Source organism: Marmota marmota, unplaced genomic scaffold, assembly GCF_001458135.2.
Source record: "Marmota marmota marmota unplaced genomic scaffold, marMar, whole genome shotgun sequence".
Taxonomy (NCBI): Eukaryota; Metazoa; Chordata; class Mammalia; order Rodentia; family Sciuridae; genus Marmota; species Marmota marmota.
The window spans coordinates 11527559-11550805 of NW_025999977.1; the positions used below are offsets into that span (position 1 = coordinate 11527559).

General features: G+C 46.2%; 1 protein-coding gene across 21 annotated transcripts in view; it reads left to right on the forward strand.

Annotated features, from left to right (window-relative positions):
* The window catches only part of Bcl11a (BAF chromatin remodeling complex subunit BCL11A), a 96724-nt gene that overhangs the window by 45463 nt on the left and 28014 nt on the right, over positions 1-23247 (forward strand). The window contains exon 1 of one of the 21 annotated variants that reach the window (XM_048804299.1): positions 20541-20847. The exons of the other annotated variants lie outside the window; for them this stretch is intronic. The gene's annotated coding sequence lies outside the window, so the exon portion shown is untranslated. Of the gene's footprint in view, positions 1-20540; positions 20848-23247 lie in introns of those variants that run through there. 21 annotated transcript variants of the gene reach the window in all.

Genomic DNA, 23247 nt, shown 5'->3' on the forward strand with positions numbered 1-23247 from the left:
GTGAGGTCTTTGTCACCTTGGAGGGACTAAGTGTTGGCGTTCTTGGCTTTACCCCTGTGGCGCTCCAAGCCAGCTCTGTCCTGACTCTGAGCTAGGCTATCTCAAGGTTCCAGGGGATTTTACAGACCAGGATGGAAGCTGCTGGCAGATTCTTGTGGCTTCAGATGTGGCAAGCCAGACCACAGCCTGCCTGTGAAGGTGACTTTTCCTTGAGTGGGAAGGAATTAAGTGAAGAGGCCGGAAGCCCCAGCCACTGGTCAGCACGTGCCCCTAATGTCCTCAGACAGTGGGAGCGCTTGGCATTTGGCTAATATGATGAGCTATTTGGGGCCCAGATGTTCTTCCCTACCTCTCTGTGATTTAATGTGGTGGGTGTTAAATTATGTCTGGGAAAAAAAAAAAGGGATTTTTAGGTGTGCTAACAACAGATCCTTTGCCTAGAAGTAATTCATTGTCTTCTCACACCACCTGGTGTCACCGGTGGTGACAAAGCCTAGTATGGTGTTCCATACCCTGCAGAACCCTATTTGGGTTATTTGCCAAATGCTACTTTGCCACCCCCACAGTGTCTGGTAGATAAACCAGGTGAGTCTGCTGTTGTTCCTGGGTGTTTATTGATTGCAAATTTTCAGCCCACCATTGTTTTTGGGGGTGGGCGGTATTTGCCCCCTCCCTTAGGTAGACATGGCCCTCCCTGTGTAGGAGTCAGCCATGAAGGATGGGTGGGGATGCAGTTCAATGGCAGAGCGCTTGCCTAGTGTGTGCCAAGCCCTGGGTTCAATTCCTAGTACCGACAAAAAAAGAAAAAAATATATAGATTCACATATGTGTAGGGGGTGTGTTAAACCCCACTCTCATTACAGAGTGCCTAGTTTGTGTTGCCTGCCCCTGGGAAGTGGGGAGAATTGGGCACGGGATCCTGATTTCCTAACGCTCTTCTTGCCTTGGTGGTCTAGGGGCCTGTCTGTCCCCTGAACAAGAGCTGAGGGAGGGAGGGAGCATGGGCAGGGGGCCCACAAGGTAAGATGGGAAGGTAAAGGAGGGCTGGGTTGGCTTCCCTGGAGGCACTGGGAAGCTGGGGCTCCCCGTTCAAATGCAGTGTGTGTCCAGCTGAAAGCAGCCCCACCTGGTGACTAGCTGATGAGTGATTTTCCCCACGCTGACAGCTGCTCCAGCACATTTCACCTACAAGTCCTGACAAAGTGCTGTGTTCTATTGGGGCTGTTATTACTGCAGCAGGCATTTGGAAGAATCTGGAAGCATGGAGCTCTTAAAGAACAACCTTAAAGCAATTTCTGAATATCTGCTCCTTGCCTCCTCTCCAACCCTCTAACTTTTTTTTGTTTGTTTATGAAAAACTGGGCCCATCCCTTTCAAATGTCCATTGTGCTGTTAGTAATGAACACCAGAGATAAAATCACAGTGTTGTTTTATAGGTCTTGACTAAGCTCTTTGATGAGCATTGTCATATTTGAACCTCACCTCCTGAGCTGCCTTCTGCAGAAGCAGGAGAAGGTGAAATCTGAAGCCCAGAGAGGCTCAGTGGCATGTCGAGTCTCACACAGCTGCAGGGGTGGATTTGGATTCCAGCAGAAGGCTGAGTTTTGATAAAATAGCCGTTTTAGCTGTTTGGAGTGGGGAAGCTTGTGGGGTGCTCCCTGGGAGGGGAGGCTGGTTATAAGACTTAATTTGGTCTTTTTAGGGTTTGGGGAAACAGAAATGTACCTCTGACATTCAGCCTCTCTGTATAATTTCAAGATTTGATCACTGTAGTCCCTAAGCACCAGTGCTAACTTGGAGAAGCCTCTCAGTAAGTACATCAGCTACCTTTCCAGGTGAGAAGCAGTACCTGTTTCTTGAGCTTTTTCCCGTCTTGTTGAAATGCTGAGCAAGGACTCTTTCAATAGGAGAGTTTGGGGGAGGCCGACCCAGTTGGTCATTTCAGCAGATACATGCTTCCTGGGTTCCAGGATGCTGAGCTCCAATTTCAAGAGGAACGTTAGTATAAACCTAGAAACCACAGGTAGTCCGAGGTCACCATTTTTTTTTTTTTTTATTCCTTCCTTCTTGGGAGAGCAGGCTGGCAACTTCAAGTGTGTGTAATATCCTGGTGTTCAGATTCCTGTCCTCCTCTGCCTTTGTAGTGGGTGGCTTGGCTGGGTGAGGGCCCACAGTGATTTAGAAAGGGAAAGGTGGATCCAGACAGATCTGAAGATGGTGCATCTTCATTGCAATTGCTTCTGCACACATGTACGGGGAAACACACGTGTGGTGTGAGCTCTGGGCCCTGTTCTCTTGTCCTGATCTCAGCGGAGCACTTGTATTTTGTGTGGGGAGTCCTGCCAGGCAAGTGTGAGACCAAAAGGAGACCAGGGTCCTGGACACAGGGCAATGTAGGCTGGATGATACTTTCCAGAGTTCTCAGACTGCTGCCCAAAGCTACGAATGCTTTCAGCAGGTATTGGGAAAATGTGGGATTTGGTCTGATTGGAACTTAAAATGCTCAGTGTCTTTCTCTCCTTCCCTGTCTTCCTCCTTCTTTCCTTGCTTCTTCTTCTACTTCTTTTTTTTTTTTTTTAAGAATCAATAAAGCAGCCTTTCTTCAATTTGCAAAAGATTTAGATGGATGCAAACTAGTTTAATTGCAAAAATTATATAAAAAGTACTTAAACTCTGACAAAAGATCCAGAACATTGTCTCGGTCAGTGGGCATTGGGTTTGCATCTTGTCTCTCAGATCTTCGAGACAGGTTATGTTAGTCCTCACAAGGTGTCACATTTTCCTGGCAGGAGCTATAGGTTTCCAGAGGGTGAACAAGGGCCATCTGGGTGTTTGAAGAAGGCTGGCTGTGCTGGTAGGAACTGCTGGGTGTGGAATCCACTAAAGCTTTGTAAACCCTGAAACTGCTGCTAGTGTTGGGAACTTGGTTGGAGCTCAGGCCCTAGCTCTCCAGATTTTTCTCACAGAATTGGGCAGTGCATAGCAGGCTGACCCATAAGTAGGACTGTATGCCTGTCCCGGGAATAGATGCAGGAGAGGGTAGAGAAAACTGTAAGAGTGCTTAGAGGAGGAAGAGCTAGCTGTCCCCCTGGGAGGGGCCTGGTTCTTGGAATGCCTGCCCAGGCTGCTGTGGGCGGCGTGAGTGAGGATTTTAACAAGAAGTCAGAATCCCTGGGGAAGTGAGGTTCCTTTGCAGCTGCCCCTTAAGTCTGTCTTTGGTCTCCTGGTTGGACTTAGTGTCCCCCTCCCGCCCCCAGCTGTTTGGAGACTGCTGAGGTTTCGGAATGGGGGCAGCACCATCAGGGGTGATATGGGACTGGGAGGGTCCAGGTTTGGAGGAGGTGGCTTCCTCCCTTGCCTCCAATGCCAAGGCAAGTGCAGTGAGGGCTGGCGCTGCACCTCCCCGTGAGTACCTTCTCAACAGACTTTGAGCCTCACTTTAAACATATTCCATGTGCATTAAGAGGAAAGATGCATTGGTTTTGCTCCAAGCCAGTCGCCATCCACCCTAGATAGGCCTAGGCACTAGAAGACAGGTAGGTTGTTGGAAAGAGGAAGCAAGAAGCCTCACGGTTGTATTCTTTCTGTTTCTTACCCCTTTCCAGTCTCATTCACCTTTGTGAAACTTGACACCCCCACCTTCCCAGAATAAGGCCTTTGTCCTGGTCACTTGGCTTCTGAGTGACAGGACTGGAATTTATGTCTATCGACCACTGTGTTGCCACAATCAGAGCCAAATTTGTTTATCTGATGATGAAGATTGAAAACAAAGTTTTATTGCTGTAGCAAAAGAACATTAGAACATTAAAGAATGCCATGTTAGAAAACTCTTTAAATGGGTATTTCTTGATACTCCTATTTTCATAAAAGAGAGCACAGGATTGGGTGTGAAGAATCATTTTTGTTGTAGGAGGAGAAAGAGAGGAAGCCAGTGGGAAAATTCGGAGCAGGGCTTGAGACCCAGGGCGCCGTGCACAGAGCATGTGTTGGCAGAGCTCACATACGCGCTGGCACAGCCACTGTGCTACTCCCCAGAGTTCCACGAAGAAGTTACTCTGCCTGTGTAATTTTATTAGGCTGAGACTTTTTCCGATGGTTTATTTTTCCGTTTGCTCTGAGAGCCAAGGAGGGAGTCCATGCAATTGCACTATTTACCTACTCTCTGGCTTCGGAGCTCAGCAAATCTGTTGTGCATCGTTTCGTTCTGCCGACTTTTACAAATCAGGACAATAAACTGTGAGCCCATCAGTACTTGTGGAGGGACCTGATCTCTGATTGTTGCTTAGATAAGTGTCTGTACAAATATTTATAATTCTGATAGTCTTGAGTTGCGTTGTTATAAACGCGCAAAGCTGTCAGATTTCCAGGACTTGTGGTGGCCTAGCTTCTCTGCAGTGTGAGCTCTATTCTCAGTCTGGTCTTTCCCTCCTGAAGGTCTGTTAGCCTGCGATTTCACCCAGGGCAACACAAGTAGAAAGAAGCATAATATTACTTTGTTCCATCCTTCACTAGAAAAATAATTGGAATAAGAAGTCATTCTGGATGGCAGAGAGGCCAAGATAACTTCTCAGAATGTGTCTTCCTGTTCTTCTTCTTCAATTTTTATGTGAGACGAGTACGTTGCTGTAGCAGAGCATGGTCACAGTTTTGGAAGGCCTGTATCAGGTGAGCACTTGAAAGAGAACATATAAAGCAGGTAAACTGTCTGGAAGTGATTAATCAAATTACAGAGGTATCCTTCAATTCCCTAACGGACTCATGGCTCCCTGGGACACTCACATGCATATTTATAGATCGGGGAAGATGGAGCCCAGACTGTGAGCTCCTCAAGGGCAAGCAGCAAGGCTCCTGCCATGTTGTTCTCCCAGCAATTAATAACACATGTTTGAAGTAAATGAATGAAATTGGCTTTCACTGACTACCGGGCAGGATGAAGATAGTGTTTCTGAAATGATGGTGGAAGTTAAGTGCAATGTTGGGTATCTACTGACCGCTTTTCAGAACTAGCTCTTGTTTGGGAAGATGGTTCATAAGCATCTCATTTGGGAGGGACTTGTGGGGCAGTTGGAGACGCCTGCTGTGGAATAAGTGAGCCAGGAACTGGGTGAGGAGTTCCCATTTTCCCCATACTACAGATAGGATGGATGACCAGAGTGCCTGTGAGCCTACTCAGCTAGGTTCCTGAGTTCAAGTGGATACAGGGCTGAATGCTTCAAATCCACTCCATGGCAACCACAGGGGCCTGGTAACACAATAGGGTTATGTGTTTTTGACTGATGAAGAAATTGAGGCTCAGAGAGGTTCAAGAATTGCTCAGAGTCCATAACCAGGAAGTGGCAGTAGATGAAGTGTCCAGTTAATCTGCCCAGCGTGGGAGTCTGGGTATTTAGCCAACTGACACGCTAAGGCTTGAAGCAGTGTGTCCCAACTCTGAGCTCTAGGTTTGCTGTTCAAGGCCATCAGTCTTACACCTTGAGTGACAGCAGGTGCTATCTCTGTAGGTAGCAGCCACCAGCCAGGCTCTAGACTTCCTTCTGAGGGGTTGGGAAGTATGGGGTGTCTGGTTCATCCCCTGCTATACCTTGTCCCTGCCTCTTGCCCCCATAGTCACAGGGCCTCATCCCCCTTCTATGGCCCTTGCATGGGTGCCCACTCTAATACCCAGTCCTGCCAAGGGGATTGTGCTGGCCAGGCCACCAGCCACTGCATGTCCTGCTCTGCCAGCTTATCTGTCTGCCCAGAGGTGTGGTTCATGGGGCGGAGGAGTCAGAGGCAGCAAGGTCTAGGGGAACTGGTCTCAGGGAACCTCACCTGCCCCCTACCTGTTCTCTGCCCAGGCTGGACTTGGGGACTTTCATACCCCAGGGCCACTTCTCTAACACAAAGCCCTTGTGCTCCCTATGAGCTGCCCCCTGACTGAGCCAGGCCTCTAGGTTTCCAGTCCAGGGCAGAGCAGCAGGACCCTGGCAGCCCTCAGTGCCTGGGGCATAGCCCTGACATGCAATCTCTCTGGCAAGCAGCCTAAGGCAGGCCTGGGCAGAGGACTGAAAGCGGGCGAAGGAGGGCAGGGAGCTGCAGCAGGGCGGACCAGAGACAAAAGCCAGCTCAAGTAAACAGCCTGGCAGTGGGGTAGGTGCCCTGGCTGGAGGGGCTCGCCCGGGCTGGCCTGCCCTGGGAGGAGGCAGATTGGCGCCAGTTCTCTTGAATCTTGGTCCCGCCTTAGGCCTGCCAGTTGCTGGAGCTGCTTGTCTGGAAGTCTGCTGCTTATGGGTTGGAAGGAGGAGAAGACAGAACCAAGAGGGCAGAGTGTCAACCAGCTTCAAAACATGTTCCCTCCGCACCATGTTGTGGCCCCACCGTTGCCCCTTTGGACCTGGGGGGCTCGTGTTCCCTGGGGCTGATGGGGAGGGGCAGAGCTGTTGGAAGGGTCTCTTTGCCAGCCTTGGCCTGTGGCAAACCTTGTCTTCAGAAAGGCAGGACTTGAAGGAGTTTGGGCTCTGAAGCTGGGTACCCCTGAGTTTTGACCTGCCAGCCCAGGTGGCCTTGGGTGAGGCTCATGCTCCAATCTATAAAATGGGGCTAGTTTCTTTCTTGTCTCTGGGAAGAAATGTGCAGATAAATAATCACTGCTAGGTGACACAAAATATATGGTTCTTTATAGGGCAGGGCTCCTGAAGGAGGCATGAGGGTCTTCTGACTTCAGTCTCTAACACAGTGGGTCAGATGTGTGGTAGGGGAACACCTGGGTGCCCCTGGGCCCTGGATGCTGTCTACTCACCTGATGCATGGCTGAGCTGTGCTCCACCTGGCCTGCCCAGGCTCTGTGGCCATTATTCTCTAGCTCACGGGCTTGGACCTGAAAGATGGGAGAAGATAATGATAGTCCTAGAAATCTGAGCACCAAGGGACACATCAGAGGATCATTTTCCAGAAAAGGCAAAAATAGCTGGGCTGCAGTTGTTGTATTCTTTCCTTTGAATGCCTGTGTGTGGATAGAGTCAGGGGAAGGGAAAATGGGAAGAGACCCCGGCCTTGCCTCTCATCCACCCTAGTTCTTCCCATTCCAGTGAAGAGGTGTGACTCTGGGTGAGTTGGACAGTCATCTGAGTTTGACCAAGGATTATAGGTGATTTGAACACATGTATGAGGAACATACATATTAGTACAGAAATTTAAGAAGCTTTCCTAAGCAGCAAAGGCTGTAGCCTGCTTGGAGAATCGGCAGTCTGGCCAACAACGGGGTGAGTCCTAACAATCCTGGATCTGCAGATTCCCCCACTGGCTTCTAGCCTCTTCCCCTCAGTTCCCTGCTCCCCTCTCTTTGCTGATCTTAGCTGCTGGTGAGTAGATGGAGAGAACAGATCACTCCTCAGTTATGTTCAACACCCTTAACCTATTTGCTGCTGAAACTTGAAAAAGAAATGCCAAGTGCCAGAGGTGGCTAGATGGTGAATGTGCCAGGCCACTTCTAGGAGAGGAAGTGGGTATGGGGCAGTCGGTTGCCTTCCTGGTACCAGGATGATGCAATGTTTGGAGGCTGTGACCTCCCACCTCCTCAGGGCACGCCCTGCAACCTTGTAGGGACCCCTCTGTTCAGCCCAGCCTGGGCGTGCATCTTGTGTGCTTGTTTGGCACTGATAGGGGTCACCGGTGGGGAGGAGTTCTCAGAGCACACTGCTGCAGGTCCTGAGAGCTGTCCCTGAGGCTGTGCCCAGCCTGTAATGTCCAGGGCCTCTTCTGCTGGGGCTCTCTGCTTATCACTGTGGGCATTATCAGCACTCACCACCTCTCTGCCCAGGGCTGTGGTGTCCCCTCCAGGAGCCACACACCCTTCTCCCCAGAGGCCCTCTTGCTTGAAAAGTGACCCAATCCCCCTTCCCCACCTTCCCAGACTTTGGACTCATGCCAGCCCTGAATAATGTCCTTCCCCAAGGGAACCAGACCCAACTCTCTAGGGTTGGCCCCATGGCTCCCCCAGTCCTTTGCTTCCTTGGGTCTACTGGGTTCTGTGCACAGCAATCTCTGTGACACCCACATCATTGTGGGTTCTCCTGGTGGCCTTTGGATGAGGGGGTGGCAGGTCCAGGGTTCCCTTTTTATCACCTGGGCCTCTCCTGTACTGTAAAGGAAATTGGTTTCCTTTAGGACAATGCACAACTTCCTTTTGATCATTTCTCTACTAGAGCATTGCCCTATTATCAGTAAAGAGAGAAATGGACAAAAAGAGGCCAGAGTCCTTTGGGGGGAAAATGTGTGCTGACAGTAAGATGGTAGCTCAGAGAAAGGGGAGAGAGTAGAAGAAGATTGGTCTTGAAGGGCTTCAAAGGAAGTAAAGGTTGTTAAATTGCTCTATAAGCTGCAAAGTGCCATCCGTGGAAGCTGTTATTATTATGATCATCATCATAATGGTCATTATCATCACTATTACAGGATGTGGCAGTGACGGAGGTGACTGGTGAGTGCTGATTGAGTTTCCAGCCCATTTCTGATGGTACAGGCCATGAATGTGCCTACCTGGGACATTTGAATTCAATTCAAGAGCTGGGGTTTGAGCCTAGACTTTAAAGCTCTCTGATACCTCCCTGGCCTGCTAAGCTGAGGGCTAGTTTTTGGAGATCGACTTGAAGACAATTTATCTATACTTAAATAGGTAGTTATTCATATTCTGAAAAATCTGAATTTATCAAACAGAGCAGTTAAAAGGTGATGTTTCACTTAGAGAAGAGTTTTCTTCATCTTAGAAAAGGATCCACAGTCGTCTGCCTTTGCATGGACTGTTTCTCTAGCTCATTAAGTGTTTACAGGTCATTAACTACTCAGTGAAAGGACTTTGGTAGAGAAGAGAAAAGCTACAAGGAAGTAGTTCTCAACTCTAGCTTAGGGGAGGCTGGTTAAAGAAAATTAGAATCGGTTGGCTAACAGGTGTCTGCTGAGGACTCTCTAGGGCAGGAGAGAGGATGCTCCCTTCCACGTGAGAACTTTTGATCCCTTTGAAATCCCAACTACAGACATTGGGTGCCTAATTGTGTACACTCGGGTCTCCTGATTGAAGATAGGAAGTGGGTCCTGCTGTATGGAAATCCAGTTTACACTGCTTTTCAGGAATATCCCTGTTGCATACAGGGAGGGAGATCTGAGGAAGCACCAGACCTAAGATTCCGTGGGAGCATGGAGAGAGCTCATAATGGCATCTGGAGTGTGAAAAGTTACCAATTGTCTGTGCTGGAATGTAAGTGGGTGGTCAGTATTTGCACTCCAGAGGTGGCCCAGGCCTGAGCTGTAGAGGATGGAAGCCATGCATTAACCTGTTTTTTTCCAGGAGGAACTGGCTCAGTTCTGGGTCGTATGGAAGGTGAAGTTCTCTTTCTCTTCCTGCTCTCCTGCTTGTAGCTCCTCTAGATTCACTTTTGCTCATGTCCAGAGCTGACCAGAAGGAAAATGGCAGACCTATTGTCAGAGTCTCAGCACTAGCCTGGCACTCTGCCTCTGTCCCAGACCTGCCCCTTTGGTAACACCTTTGGGATGATCTACCCTTGCCTTGTCCCTCTGTCTGTGGCAGCCTGCACTGCTCTCCTGGGCCAGGCATTCTGTAAGTGTTGATGGGACTTCAATTGCAGGGGTCATGATTTGTTTTTCTGGCTTCCAGGGTTTTCCCAGGTCCTGGTGTTTTGGAATTTCATGAGCAAGTCCACCTTCCCCTGATCCATTTCCTTCATGCATTTTCCATGCATATGTTCAGTCCTCTTCCTACATGTTACCCTAATAGCCTCATCAAGTTTTCACATCCAAGGTGGACTTCTCTTTGATTTATTCTTTCCTTTTGGGGAATCTTTCCCAGATCTGCAGTATGTTTCTTAGGTGTTTTAAAAAATATTCTAAAAAGTGTGAAAACATCCATGTAGTTTGGAGACTCAGAGACTTGGTAGCACCACTGAGGACAGTTAGTCATGGAGAGTCCCCCAGGCTCCCATGGCAGCTGGGCTGTGGAGTTGGGGTCTATATCTTGAGTCATTTCTGTTGGAGCAGCAGGGGAATTGGAGTTTGCTAGGTGCCTTCTATCTATATATGCAGATTCAGGGTCCCTTTCACTTATTTCCACTTTCAGGGAAGCCCCAAAGTCTCACAGCATAAGGACCACATACAACATCTACATGTATAAATTTTGACATGATGTGTATGCATCACAACAGACATGTAATGTCTGCACCCAGCCTAGGAAACAGCCTGACTGTGCCCACTAGCTGAGTTGAACTTGTTTCTAGAGGGTTCTGCTCTGAGGGATGGAGCCCGCATGTCATTCCTGTGATGAGGAAGGAAATGAAGTCAGGACTTGGGACTATCTATAGTGATATTCCTGAAGAGAGACACAGGGTGGTCTCTGCCCCAGGTGTGCATAAGCAAGAGCAAGGAGCTGATTCAAGAGCAAATTCCCAGCACTTGGCCAGAAAAGACGGACAGCATCCACTCATAGGCACAGTGCACCAGGGTCAACACAACTTTAAAGGTGGTCTAGTGCAGGCTTAAAGTTCCTTTTTTTTCTTAGGCCCCAAGGAAGGGTTTGGCCTCTGATTGGGGTGGGGGCCTGGGTGGGGTAGAAGGAGAAGAGGTAGATCTCTGGGTCTATGGCCATTTGCTCAGGTGGCTTTTTTCAGAGGTTATTTTGCTGTGGAGAATTGGATTTTATTTCTCGATGGGAATAAAACTGATTTGTAGGACCTTCCGGGTAGACTAGATCATCCCTCCCCAAATTGTAAAGAATGTGAAATTTTCCCCGGTCTGCCTTCTCCTCACCGCATCACTACCCATCTCGGTTCCATCTGTCTGTCCATTAGTGTATCCGTTGTATGTAGGCACTTGTCAGGCACCAGATACTCTGTTGGAGTCTGCATTTCTGATTGACTCCTTCCCCCAGTCTCATATATTTTTTTCCTTCTTTCTCTTCCTCTCACCTTTTCCAATGACCCAAACTTGCTTTTGGAAGAAAGGTTGATGACTGCATTTCTGTTGAGAGTTAATTAATAAATAGCAGGAAGTTATGTGTTTTATTTTACCAGTGCAGAGGACTTACTCTGCTCTAAGTATTTCATGAATATGCACTTACTTTATTTTCATAACAACCTTTTCAAGCAGATATTATTTTATAGATGAATCTTTTTTTTTTTTAATACTCTAGCTGAGAAATTGAGTTGGTGGTGACTTGTTAGGAGTGAGGCCAGAGTTTTTTGACATCACAGAACCAGTCCCCATTGCCCCAACTCTGGCTTTGCCCATCAGAGACTGGATAGATGGAATGAGTGCTTTTCTTCTCCTTCCACATCTCATCTCAGCTAGCTCTGGGTCATTTCCACCCTTGTCTCCCTATCTTCTTATTCTGCAAAGATAGTAAAAGATTTACAAGACATTAGGGTATTAGATGCTATTTATTCCAACTTCCTTGTTTGTAGTGGGGTGTCTGAGATCTTGGTTCATGAGAAGACCTAGTGGTCACCTGCCAGTTTGCAGATAATGCACAGATGAGAAGCCAAGACCCCTAGTTCCCAGCCTCATTGCTGCCCACACTCCCACAGCGTTCTGTCGGCACCATCTTCTCTCTTCCTCATGCTTCCTCAGTCTGTTTAGCTAAAAGATCTATTGCCCTGGGTGTCTTAAGAGATGTAGGTGTGCCTCCCTCATGGGGAATTACTTTCTCTTTCTAAGTTTATTGCCAGTAGCAGTCTCCCTTCTGTTTTCTTCAGCTTCTTCCTCTTGTGTTTTTTTCTTTCTATTTAAGATGACTGTCCTCTTTCGTCCACTTCCCTGCCGGTCCCCATGCCTTCCCTTAATCCCCTTCTACCATTGCTTTAGTCCTGAGGCTCTGGCTCCTTTAGGGCCCTGTACTGTCCCAGTGGATGAGGGAAGGGGAGGGGTGAATCTTAGTTTCCTGCTCTGATTTTTTTGTTGTTGTTCTAATTGGTTATATATGACAGCAGAATGCATTTCGATTCCTCGTACACAAAGGGAGCACAACTTTTCATTTCTCTGAAAAGTTGTACGATGTAAAGTTGCATCGTATGTGCAGTCATACATGTACCTGGGGTAATGATGCACTGATTCTTTACTCTCTGCAACACGGGGCAGGAGCTGGTCCCCAGGAGTGTTGTCTGAGACTTTGGTGTTGTCCACCTTCCCAAGGCCTTTTGGCAAGGTAGAAGTTATCTCCAGGATCCTGATGTTCCACTCTCCTGATAGTAGGTAAGGTCAACCATGTCCCTCTCTGGCCCAGTGAGGAAACTCTCCACATCACATTAAATAGTCACCTCTAGCCCAGAAGGGGCCACAGTCAAATGGTGTCCACTCTAAGGATGTTTTGGGGTCTCTTCTCATCATTTTATTAATGTAATGGGGAGGTTTCTGCTTGGAATAAGGTGACATTTGGTTGTTGAGCCAGACAGATGATTGAAACACAGGCCTTGGAGTTGAATTCCCTGGGGAATGGCGTGGATGCGGGGCAGGCAGAGGGTGACAAAATGGGGGCTCCAGACTCAAACTCAATAGCTTTTCTGTGTTCAAAATGCCTTAGGTATTTACCCACCAAAGAGAAATGAAGACGTACTCACCTGTAAACACATATGCATAATATTCATTGTAGCATTGTTCATTGCATAGTCAAAAAGTGGTAACAACTCAATGTCAATCAGCTGGTGAATGAATAAACAGCTGTACAAGGGGATACATGTCAACAATAAAAGAATGAAGTAGGAATGTACTCTAAACATGGATGAGTCTCAGAATTATTCTGCCCAATGAAAGAAGTTAAATATGAAAGGCGACACCCCATATGATTCCATTTATATGAAATTCTAGAAGACTCCAAACTATAGTGCCAGGAGAAACTTGAGTGTTTATAAGGGGATAGGGCTTGGGCTGGGGCGTGGGAATCCCCAGCAAAGAGGGATGAGGAAACTTTACAGTGATAGAAATTTTCTACATCTTGATTTTTGTGAAGGTCACATGACTGTAGAGTAAAATTTACCAGACTTTACGCTTACAAAGAATGACTTATTATATGTAAAGTATACCTCAATAAAAGTAAAATAAAATTTTTTAAAAAGCAAAATCTAGCACCACTACTTGAATTGGACCAGCATGGAAAACTGCCTTTCTCTCTGTGACCTTTAACTGTTCTGCTCTTCTCAAGACTCCAGCCATCTCTGAGGAGGCACCCAGGTACATTTCAGGGAGATGAGAATGCCCTTGGGGTTCTACGAGGAGACCTCACAGAAGTTGGTAACCCCATGGGAGAATGACAGAGGCCATGGGGGGCGCAGTCCATCGTGAGCAGAGATTGCATGTGTGTGAGGAAGGTGTGTGCGCTTGTGAATGTGTGAGAGAAAGAGGCGAGGAGGGATTTATGTCATAGAAATCCAGTGAGCTTCAGAAAATAGAAAGAAGAGGGACTGTGAGACTCAGATACCCTTTCTCCTTGGGTGGAGTCCCAACTGTGTAACTGTCTATTCAATTCCTGTAAAGTGACATTTTTTTTAAAAAAAAAAAAACATCTTCCTCTCCAAAGTGTCTCCCATGCAGTAGACAGCATAAAAGTGATATCTGGACTTCTTTCATTTTTTATTTCATTCTTTCATTTCATTATTCTGCAAACTTGGGTGAAGTACCTTTTTTGTCCCTGGCTGGGTGCAAAGGACTCTGTAGATTTGTGTCCTTGACATGAAAAACCTCTGTGCATGAAGTACTTGGTTCTGCCTGGCCACAATCCTTGTTCCATGTCTTATCTCTCAAAATGGAATATGTCCAGGATGCTTCAATATGGACAGTCAGCCCATCCTGGAGAATTTTCATTATGTAACATTTTATATAATTGTTAAATTAGTGGCTATCTTAGTTTTTGCTAGGGCTTCCCTTTGTCCACACCCAGTAGCTAGAGGGGACCAAGAATGTCCATGTTTGCTCCTTTTTTGGCATTAAAATGAAGTCTTTTTTTTTTTTTTTAATGGTAATGGATTTAAAAAAGTATTAAACATGCATTTTTCAAATTTAGCTTTTGCATTCAAGGATGTGCTCACTTTGAATATAACTTCTTTACAGATGACCATGGCTGAAATACAGCTATAGAGTTGTACTACCAGAAAGATGGGTTTCACATAAAGAAGATGTTATTTTTTGGTAACTGACAGTCAGACCTGATCAACCTAGAACATGGTTTGGCTGGCTCAAGAACTTCATGTTTGCTCTTCTCCAGGGTGTGGGGCGGCTGTTTAAGGAGGGTGGGTATTAATACTAATCTTTGGGTAGCATAACGTGTTACCGCCACTTGCCTTTTTTTTTATCTGGGAGTTCAAGCAGATATCAGAAGGGAACTGTTTGTGGGTGCTGAGAAGTTTCAAATTACCATTTTGACCAGAAATGATATTTGGAAAAGCAACTTCCCTTTTAAGAAGGTAAATCAGTTATTTAAGGCCAATTTGTTGCATTCCTTGAATATCTGAATATCCTCTGTCACATGCTATGTGGGCACTTTTAAATAACAAGCAGAACAAGTAGAAGACAGAGTCCTTGCTTTTAGGAAGCACATTGGGAAGACATGGAATTAACCAGAGGCAGAGGCAGTGGTGAGCTATGGGAGGCCTAGGTTTGTGATAGGGAGTGGTACACAGACCGAGCACTCCATGAGCTGAGAGAAGGAGAGGTTGATTCTTCTTGCTAAAGGTGTCCAGGTAGAACTTTAGCAAGGCCTGGAAGGAAGTGAGAGATGAAGAAGAAAAGCCAGAAAGGAAACCAAGATGGAAGAGATTTTCACTTGAGCGGAATATTTTCACGGATGGGAAGAGGGAGCTAAGACTGGAATAGAAATTTGGAGGTGGGATTCTGGAGCTCTGGAATGGTGGCTTGAGGAGTTGGTCCATATCCTGGAGCTCACCAGAGGCTGTTGAATGCTTTGAGCAGAGGACAAAGGCTGCACTCCAGGAGACATGAACTGAGGTGGGGGTTGAAATCCTCTCTGCTGTCCCCCATGCTGATATCCAGAACGCCCCTATTGACTCTAGACAGTAGAGCTGGTTGACTGCAGGGTTTCCTTTCCCAAGTGGGATGGAGCCTCCATTGTGGGAGACTAGTGTGTTAGTAATGTAGAGAGAGTTACTAATATAGAAAATGTGGAAATCTGGGAAAGTTCTCACTTTGCCCCTGCTGGGAAGGGGAAGTGGGTAGGAATGAGCATATTGGGCTCCCCTTTGGCTCCCTGTCCCTCTTCTCCAGTCCATCCATGCTGGAGAATTGTTCAGGGTCAGGATAGTTCTTCATGATGGCTCTTGTCCTTTGGATGATATGTGATGATGAAACAAGGCAGGTATCAAAATTCATAGGCTGGTGAACTCCTTTGAACAGCACCCTCTTGCTTTGAGGGTTATTAGATAGACTAGCTTGAATTTGAGTGGTCTTTCTTGGATGGGTTAAAAGAAGGGTTGCTAAAGGAAGTAGTAAACAAGCAGTTAGAAAGGTAAAAGGGCCTGGGGCTTAGGAGATAAGCCAGTGAATGAGGAAAACAGAGAACCTAGTGACCCAGAATGTTCTAGAGGAGAACTTGACTCTGTTGGCATTGAAAATGTCAGAACTTCTCTTTGGCCTCCTTTGTGGTAGTTTCACACTTCTAGCTGAATTTTCTCTTGAGACACAGGTATTGGTCACATGAGCTTTTGTTTGGTTGGTCACTTGCATGTAGCATGACGCCCTGCCCTTTCAGTGTGAAGCAGCCAGCATGTGTTCACAGCAGGGAGTGTTGGCTTCTGGAAGACTAGGTGGCTTTGGGGGAGACATCTTTCAGGGGTAGAAAGAAGTTAATTAGAATGTAAACTAGAAGAGGGTTCCAAAGGGCTTGTACTATATGGATTTGGATGTGTTGTGGGCAAAATGAAATAAAGGAAATGGGATGAAAGATGGTGGGAGTGACTGGCAGGTACACCCATGTCTCCAGTTACCTTCCCCAGACTCTCCACACCAGCAGTTTTGTTGGGGTCTGAGAGATCCTTCAGAAATCTCTTGGCCAACCTATTGTTTGTGACCAACAGCATTTTTTTTTTCTTTCTTTGAAGATAAATTCATTTTGGAGGCAGGTAGTGACTTTGGGCTATTTCTGAATCTTTGACTATTGGTTTGAGATCTTTTTTGTTATTATTTTCACATCAACTGAAGCTAGAAAGTTCCAATGACTCCCCCTGCAGTGTTGTAAGTGTTCCCTTTCATCGGGGAAGCCAACTATTTACAGCCATAACAGAGTTTACAATGAAGTGTATAAGTGATACCGACTTCTGTGTCAGCAAAAAAATGAAACAAAAACTGATCATAGATGACATTACCTAAATGACAGTACCTACGTGTGTCCTTTCTTTCACATTTGCTGTAATCCTGTTATGGCATTGTCCTATTACCTCAAGTACTGTCATCTTTAAATGCTGTCAAATCGTAACTGGATTGCCAAGGACAGAGGAGAGGAATCAGGGAGAGCTGTGGCGGTTCCCAACAGAGACGGTCTTCTTACCCCTCTTCAGGGTCGAATTCTTGGAGAAACTGTTCAGTGAAAATCACGACTCAAGTATCCTTTACAGGCTTTGATGAAACAGCCCAATTGATTCACTGCTATTGTTCCTAGAAGGAAAGAAATACCCTTTTAACAATAGCCAATGAGACAAACTCTTCCAGGACATTTTTAATGTTCCTGCATAATGAAGTGGATCATGAGTGTTATTATTGTGTTTTTAAACCCAAGGTTAAAAGTAATAGCAAAGAGAAGGATCTGAGAGTTTAGCATCTAATTCTTCTTCATGGTGCTCTCTGAGACTCAGGAGACTCCATCCTAGAGCTGGGGAAATTGAGTCAGACAACCTCCAAAGGCAGACAGTATCGGATAGCTGGAGTTGGAAATAACTGTATTTTGTGTTTGTGCTATCTGACCGTGTTCCTCTTCATATATGTGGACCAAATTCTTGTCTAGATTTCCCATAAAAGGTTCATAAATTTCTAGCCTTCACCCTTCTGCAGCTTCCTTAGATGGCATAGTTGATGTGGAGTATCATTGCATTAAAATTAAGCCTCTTGCTTTTTACAATTCACTGCTCATAAAGAAGGGAGTGAGTGTGGTTACTTTGAACGCCCTCATTAAAGGCCAGTTTGGCTGCCAAAGAGTAGGGCTAACTCAAGGGGGACCAGCTATGACTCCTCTTTCATGCCTTTTGGAGTTTTATTATGGATATCATTAGGGCATCGTATAGTTTTTCCTTAATCCCAATCTATGCTCCTTTTAAAGTATCTAACGTTGATTAGTGTATTCTGTTATTTATAGTCTTCTGGAAGGATCCCATGGGAAGATAATCTCCATGCAGATGACAAAAAAGTAACTGCCCACTACAGCACTTCCACTGCAGAGTTTTCCTCTTATACTCACGGTGAGAATCAAAGGCTGGCTGGACACCCAAAAGCCTGACTGGAGGCACAGCCTGGGCCGTGCTGACATTAGCATGAGGAACTTGGCTAATTGACTTGCAAAATATAGGTTAGGGAGTTTTATGGGATATCAAATTATCTTACACTTTCCCTGATTAAAGACAAAATATTATATTAAGTAGATCATTATATGGGTAAAAGGTTAGAACTTCGCACTTAGGGGTGTCGTGCTGTCGCTCCCCTCCTGCCTTGTGGCATATAACAAATTGAAGGCCTGGAAGCTTGTTGTTCACAGAGCTCTGAATGTCTGGACACCGAGTGAGGTTTCCAGGAGCATTCCAGAAGGGGTGCTTGCCTTGGCTCGGTACTTCCTGAGTCTTTATGATTCTGATAGAATAGTCATCTCAAAATTAAGTATTAATTTGTTCAGATTCCATTTCTGTCAGCAAGGAAAAGGGGCGTGGGCAATGGGCAGAGCAGTGGCCAGGTTTAAAAGGCACAGTCTCAAGCTGCATGTGAGGAGTGGTCCCAGGGTGCTGCAAAACTTGGAAGGGAGTGGTCATTCTAAGTTGTGGGCTACTTCTCTGTCACACTGTCATGCTTTGGTCAACTTGAGGAAGACCTTAGTCAATCCTGATGTGAGATGATGTTTCCATGTATCTGATCATAATCTACCAGCCAATCCATCATGCTACCACCATTTCTGTGCATTATTTCAAAGCCCAAGGATTCACATCCGCCACTGGGTTCGTGGAAAGGGACAATGTTAAGACTTCTCTGGAATGTACCCATTTTCTTTTAGTATCTTAGTTTGATATTCTTTAGAAATTATCTCTCTTAGGACTCTGTGTGTGTGTGTGTGTGTCTGTGTGTCTAAATATAGTTTCTTCAGTCTCTCACTTCCGTACTTAACTACACATATGTGCATGAAGTGAGCTCTAGAATGGGGCCACCCCTTCTCCCTTATTGTGTGAGAAGAAAGCACTGTTGCCAAATTGGAGGTGGGACAAGGTGGGCTAGAGGAACTGTGATTGGTGTTTTAATTTGATGTGTCGGGGAGAGAACAAATCACAAGTCATTCTTGGGGAATGGATCATGGTCCACCCATAGAACAAGGACCCTGAAGCCCACTACTAGTCTTCACAGGATGCCTCGTGTACAGCAGCCATTCAGTCAAGTCCATCTCAGGATGGAAGAGAGCTTGTCATAGTTCTCTACTCTTCCCCTGCTGATAGAAGAAGGGCTCAGAGAACCTTGTGTAGTTATAGAAATAGATCCATAAATATGCAAAAAAAAATCTTCTCCCTTTCTTGTTGAGAAAGAAGAGAAGCAGAAGAAGAAAGGTGAGGAGGGAGATACTCAATGAACAATTTCATTTCTTCTCTTCACATGGCAAATGGGATCAGTTTTTTTTTTTTTTTGTGGTGCTGGGGATTGAACCCAGGGCCTGTACATGCGAGGCAAGCACTCTACCAACTAAGCTTTGTTCCCAGCCCCAGGTGTAACAGTATGTATTTCCAAGGGCAGCAAAGCCCTCTCCTTGGTGAAGGGGTGCTCCTGGAGGACCTGTAATAGCTGTTTGACTGAAGGGAAACACTTGCCTTCTCTGGGTTGAGCTCAGCCCATTGTTCACAGGGGCATTGCTGGTATTTATAGACCATGTGTGACAGTCCCCAGTGAAAGGCAACTTCACTTCTCACCCCAGAATAGCAAGCGTTGTTTCTCATATCTAGGTTGCTGGGACAGCTTCCTAGGAACCCAGTAGTCAGCAGCTTTGTGACGTTGGATGGAGGGTTATTCTGTTTAAATGAATTGATCAGTTTTTGCTATTTTTCATGTTATTTTCTGGTTTTAGAAATTTAGATTTTGTCCTCCCAGGCAAGATCTAAATGACGAGAGATCTGCCTTGGCTCGGACAATCCTGTTTTTTTTTTTTTTCCAGTTAGCTTAAAGTCACTGATGGCTCTCCTGGGACTGCCATCTGGAAGCCGTTGGCCAAGCCGACAGCATCAGGATGTCTTTGGAGGCATGGCTCTATTGGGGTTACTGGCCCCCTGCAGCTGTGGCTGACAACATCCTTAGTACTCTTGCTGGGGACACCTTGTTTCCCCCTTCCTACTCTCTGTGCCACAGAAAATTCTGGCTTTGTGTGAACGCATTCTGAGTGGGGTCTATAGCATTCCATCCCACCCCATCCCATTGCATGTCATAAGCTACCTATTATAAGGCCATACTCCCGTTTGTTTACAAGGACCTCAAAGAAAGGGATACTATTTAGGGAACTAGGCTTTGGCCTGGTGAGATAAGTCAACTCTGGAACTCTGGCTGCAAGGGCTAGTTTGCTCTTTGGGGACTGGGCTTTGTTGTTGTTGTTGTTGTTGGTGGTGGTTGGGGAGTCAGCGGGAATATGTGCATACAGTTTTTAGAATTTCCTATTTAGATTGAAACAATGGTCTCTTTGGGCCACATCCTTAGCAAATGCCTCAAAGGATTTCTTTTTGTCTTGACCTTGATGAAATTTAGAGCATACAAGTTCATACATACATGGTCATGGACATACTCCCTCCTCCCCCATTACATCCCATAATGAGCTATTCCTCAGTGAGAATTCCTATAATTTTTGAGGTCTTACATTGGGATGGTGATGAGGGTGGGCAACGTCAGCCCCATTTGCACTTTACCTGAGTTGTTAACCTTCCCCCTTTCTTCTGTCCCTCCGTGGTCCCCTTTCCCATAAGGAAAACAAAAAACAAAACATGTGAGCCATGCTGGCAGTATAGACTTGATCTCAACCTCCCTAGGTGCAGCTGCTGACTGGTACAAAAAAACTGGAAAATATTTTTTAAAAAGGAGAAGGTGGGGGGACCAGTTTCTGTTCCACAATCACTACTGTTTCAATAAGAAGCAGCCTGGTTTATCTGTCACACCGACTTCCCTTTTGGTGAGTGTGTCCATTTTCTATAGGAGAGGACCCTGATTGTCGGGGGAGGGAAGGGAACCCGGGTGAGAGAAGGGAGATTGTAGGAAGCAAGGATGAGAAAAGAGAGGTGGAAAGGAGAGGAAAGGGGGGGGAGGAGAGAGGACAGGGGGTCAAGGGAGCATTGGAATTTGAGCTATATTTAGCTGAATGTGAGCATAGATTCCATTAGGCTCCTTGGCTATGGGGAAACAGACTGTGCCGACCTTCTTGTAACTTCCTATGAAGCGCCTGTGGTGGCTGAATTCTCTGACACTGGCAGAGTCTGGACAACCCTGCCAGCTCCTGGAAGGGCCACCCAACAACTGTCACAGGCGAAGCATCACAAGCATGAGCTGTCGATAGTGACCTGCATTTGCAGAAAATCCGAGGGCTTCCTAATTAACGGAGGAGCTCTAAATGAGACTAAAGCAGCTCGACAAGCCCCCTCACACTCGGTAAGTGTCGCGATGCAGATAATCATTACATCTAACAAGCTTCTGATTTTCAACAGAAGCGATGGGGACCAACTCGCTTACAATGTGGTTCAGTTGCAAGGGGGGGGGGGAAGCAACCAAGAAAGAAAAAGGAAGAAGGAAGGGAAGAAAGAAAGAACTAGAAAAAAAAATAGGAAAGAAGAATGAAAAGAAATCTGCACTCTAGTGCTTGGGGTGAAGGCTCAAAGCCCCTGACTGAATTCTGTCTTTGTTGCTAGCCAAAGCATTCTGATACATCTTCTGTTTTAGATTTTCCTTACTGTAATCTATGTCTGTTAATATACCAATTCATTCGTTTGATGTTTCTTGGAGACGAGCATCCTCTGTGTTATTTCTGACCACTGCAGCATTCCACAGGGTCTGAATTGTTGAACGTGGTGTGCCAACTTAAATATTACAATCAAAACATGAGATGGAGACAACAATTGATTCGGGTTCTACCTTGGATGGAGAAATAAACCTGGGTTGGAGGGAACTGCAGCTGTAGCAGGGGACTTGCCTGAGATCATTTGGGGCTTGCCTGGACTTAGGCCTCCTGGCCCTGGCTCTCTGCATAGGGCAGCTGCATTTGAGTCCTGATTTAAGGTATTGATTTAAACTAGCTCTCACAGGCCTGAGTGAAGCTGATCATTTATGTGTCTTCTTTTCTTGGTGTTTCCCCTGTCAAGACCTTTTCTCTCGCATGTTTGTTAGAGGGTAAAAGGCTGTGAACCCTGTTGACCAGTATCGTTCAGGAAGCACAGGGTTAAGGAGCAGTGTGTCTCTCCTGTCTGCATTGATTCTCCCCAAACTACCCACAGTATCCTTGAAATTATTCATGGGAAATAAAATAATATAAATCACGCTACCTGATTCTTCTCAAACATCTCACAAAGTAATCACAGGCTGAAATACGGGTTTTCTTGCAGTGTCTTTATCAGTAAATCAGATTTTGAACATTTTATCAGCAAAAGTTAGATTTAAGCATCATTCCTGTAAGGTTTGAAAGAAAGATTTGTTTCAGTGGGGACTCTGCCAATCAATGATCTTCCAGCTTGACTCTGCTATCAATTATTGCGGCAATTATTTGTCTAGTTGGATATTTAAAATGTCATCAGAAAGAGATGATTACATATTCCAGAAAGCAAGGCACTGTATAATCAGATGAACTGAATCCAGTTAAATGTAGTGTGGGACCAACCTGTCCTTCAAAGTAGAATTCTTGAGCTACCACAGAAGCAGCAGCCTTCTGCCCTGCTTTCAGGCAGCTGATCTTAACCTTGGGATGCAGTGTGCTGTTGGGGTCAGGTGATACTCAATTATGGGGAACTTTCCAAGTCTGAAAATGGAATTGCTCCTTCAGAGACACAAGAAGTACATTTTGGTTATCTTGTTCAATTCATCTGCAAATCTATAAATAAGCAGTCCCTCTATTCTTCTTGCTTCCTGTGGATTTAAATGCCAAATCCTGATTTGTGGCAAACTTGTCACATGCCCCTTTCCCACTCTCGATGCCGGGTGCCCAGGAACTAAGCAGTGGCGTGGAAATTACAACTGTTTAGAAGCCAAGAAAAAGCTCCATTTCTCACTTTTCTCCAGTTCCGGATATTCTCGGCCCTGCTCCATCTCTCAGTCTCCCCCCCCCACACACCTCCTCCACGGCACACCCTCCTTCTGTCCGCTCCATGAACAGGAAACTGAAATACAGCTCCAATTTTTTTTTAAATGGAGGAAGAGAAACCACAACCTGAACAAACAACCCCAAAAAACTCCAACCAAATAAAACCCCCTAGAGTGGCCCCACATGTACTGAGCATGTAGAAATCCCCCTTTAACACGTCTGCCTCTTTCTAAGTCACAAGTGCCCTGATGAGCAAGTGACAACCATGTGCTCAGCTGGGACACCAAAATCCATCCCTATCCTTTTGGTACCAGGTTATAACTGACCAGAGGTTCCATGGAAGGTCTGTGTATCTGGGCGGGGTTCCTGAGTTTGAGGAACTGTAGGGCTATCTGTCTATTGAGGCTTTCCTCAGTTCACTTCTCAGCATGCTGAGCTCTTATCTTTCCAGGGCATCCTGGTGGTCCAGATCCCCGCCCCCCAATAGCATAAAACACACTCGGTGGTGGGGGGGTCTGTTAGAGAATTAATCTCATCTGGGGTTGGGCGGGGGATAGAAGCCTTTGGAAACACTGGAGTCCCAGGCTATATGGGCCAGAGAGTGTAGAGAAGAAAAGTGGGGTGGAGTACTCATGGAGAAGAGGTGCTGTTTCTGCTGTAGTTATCTTTGTGGGGGGCAGGGGGCTGCTGTGGAGAGCTCTGTCGTCCCTGTCACCCCCCCCGCAAAACGCCAACAACCATCATCAGCTCATATCAGCTCA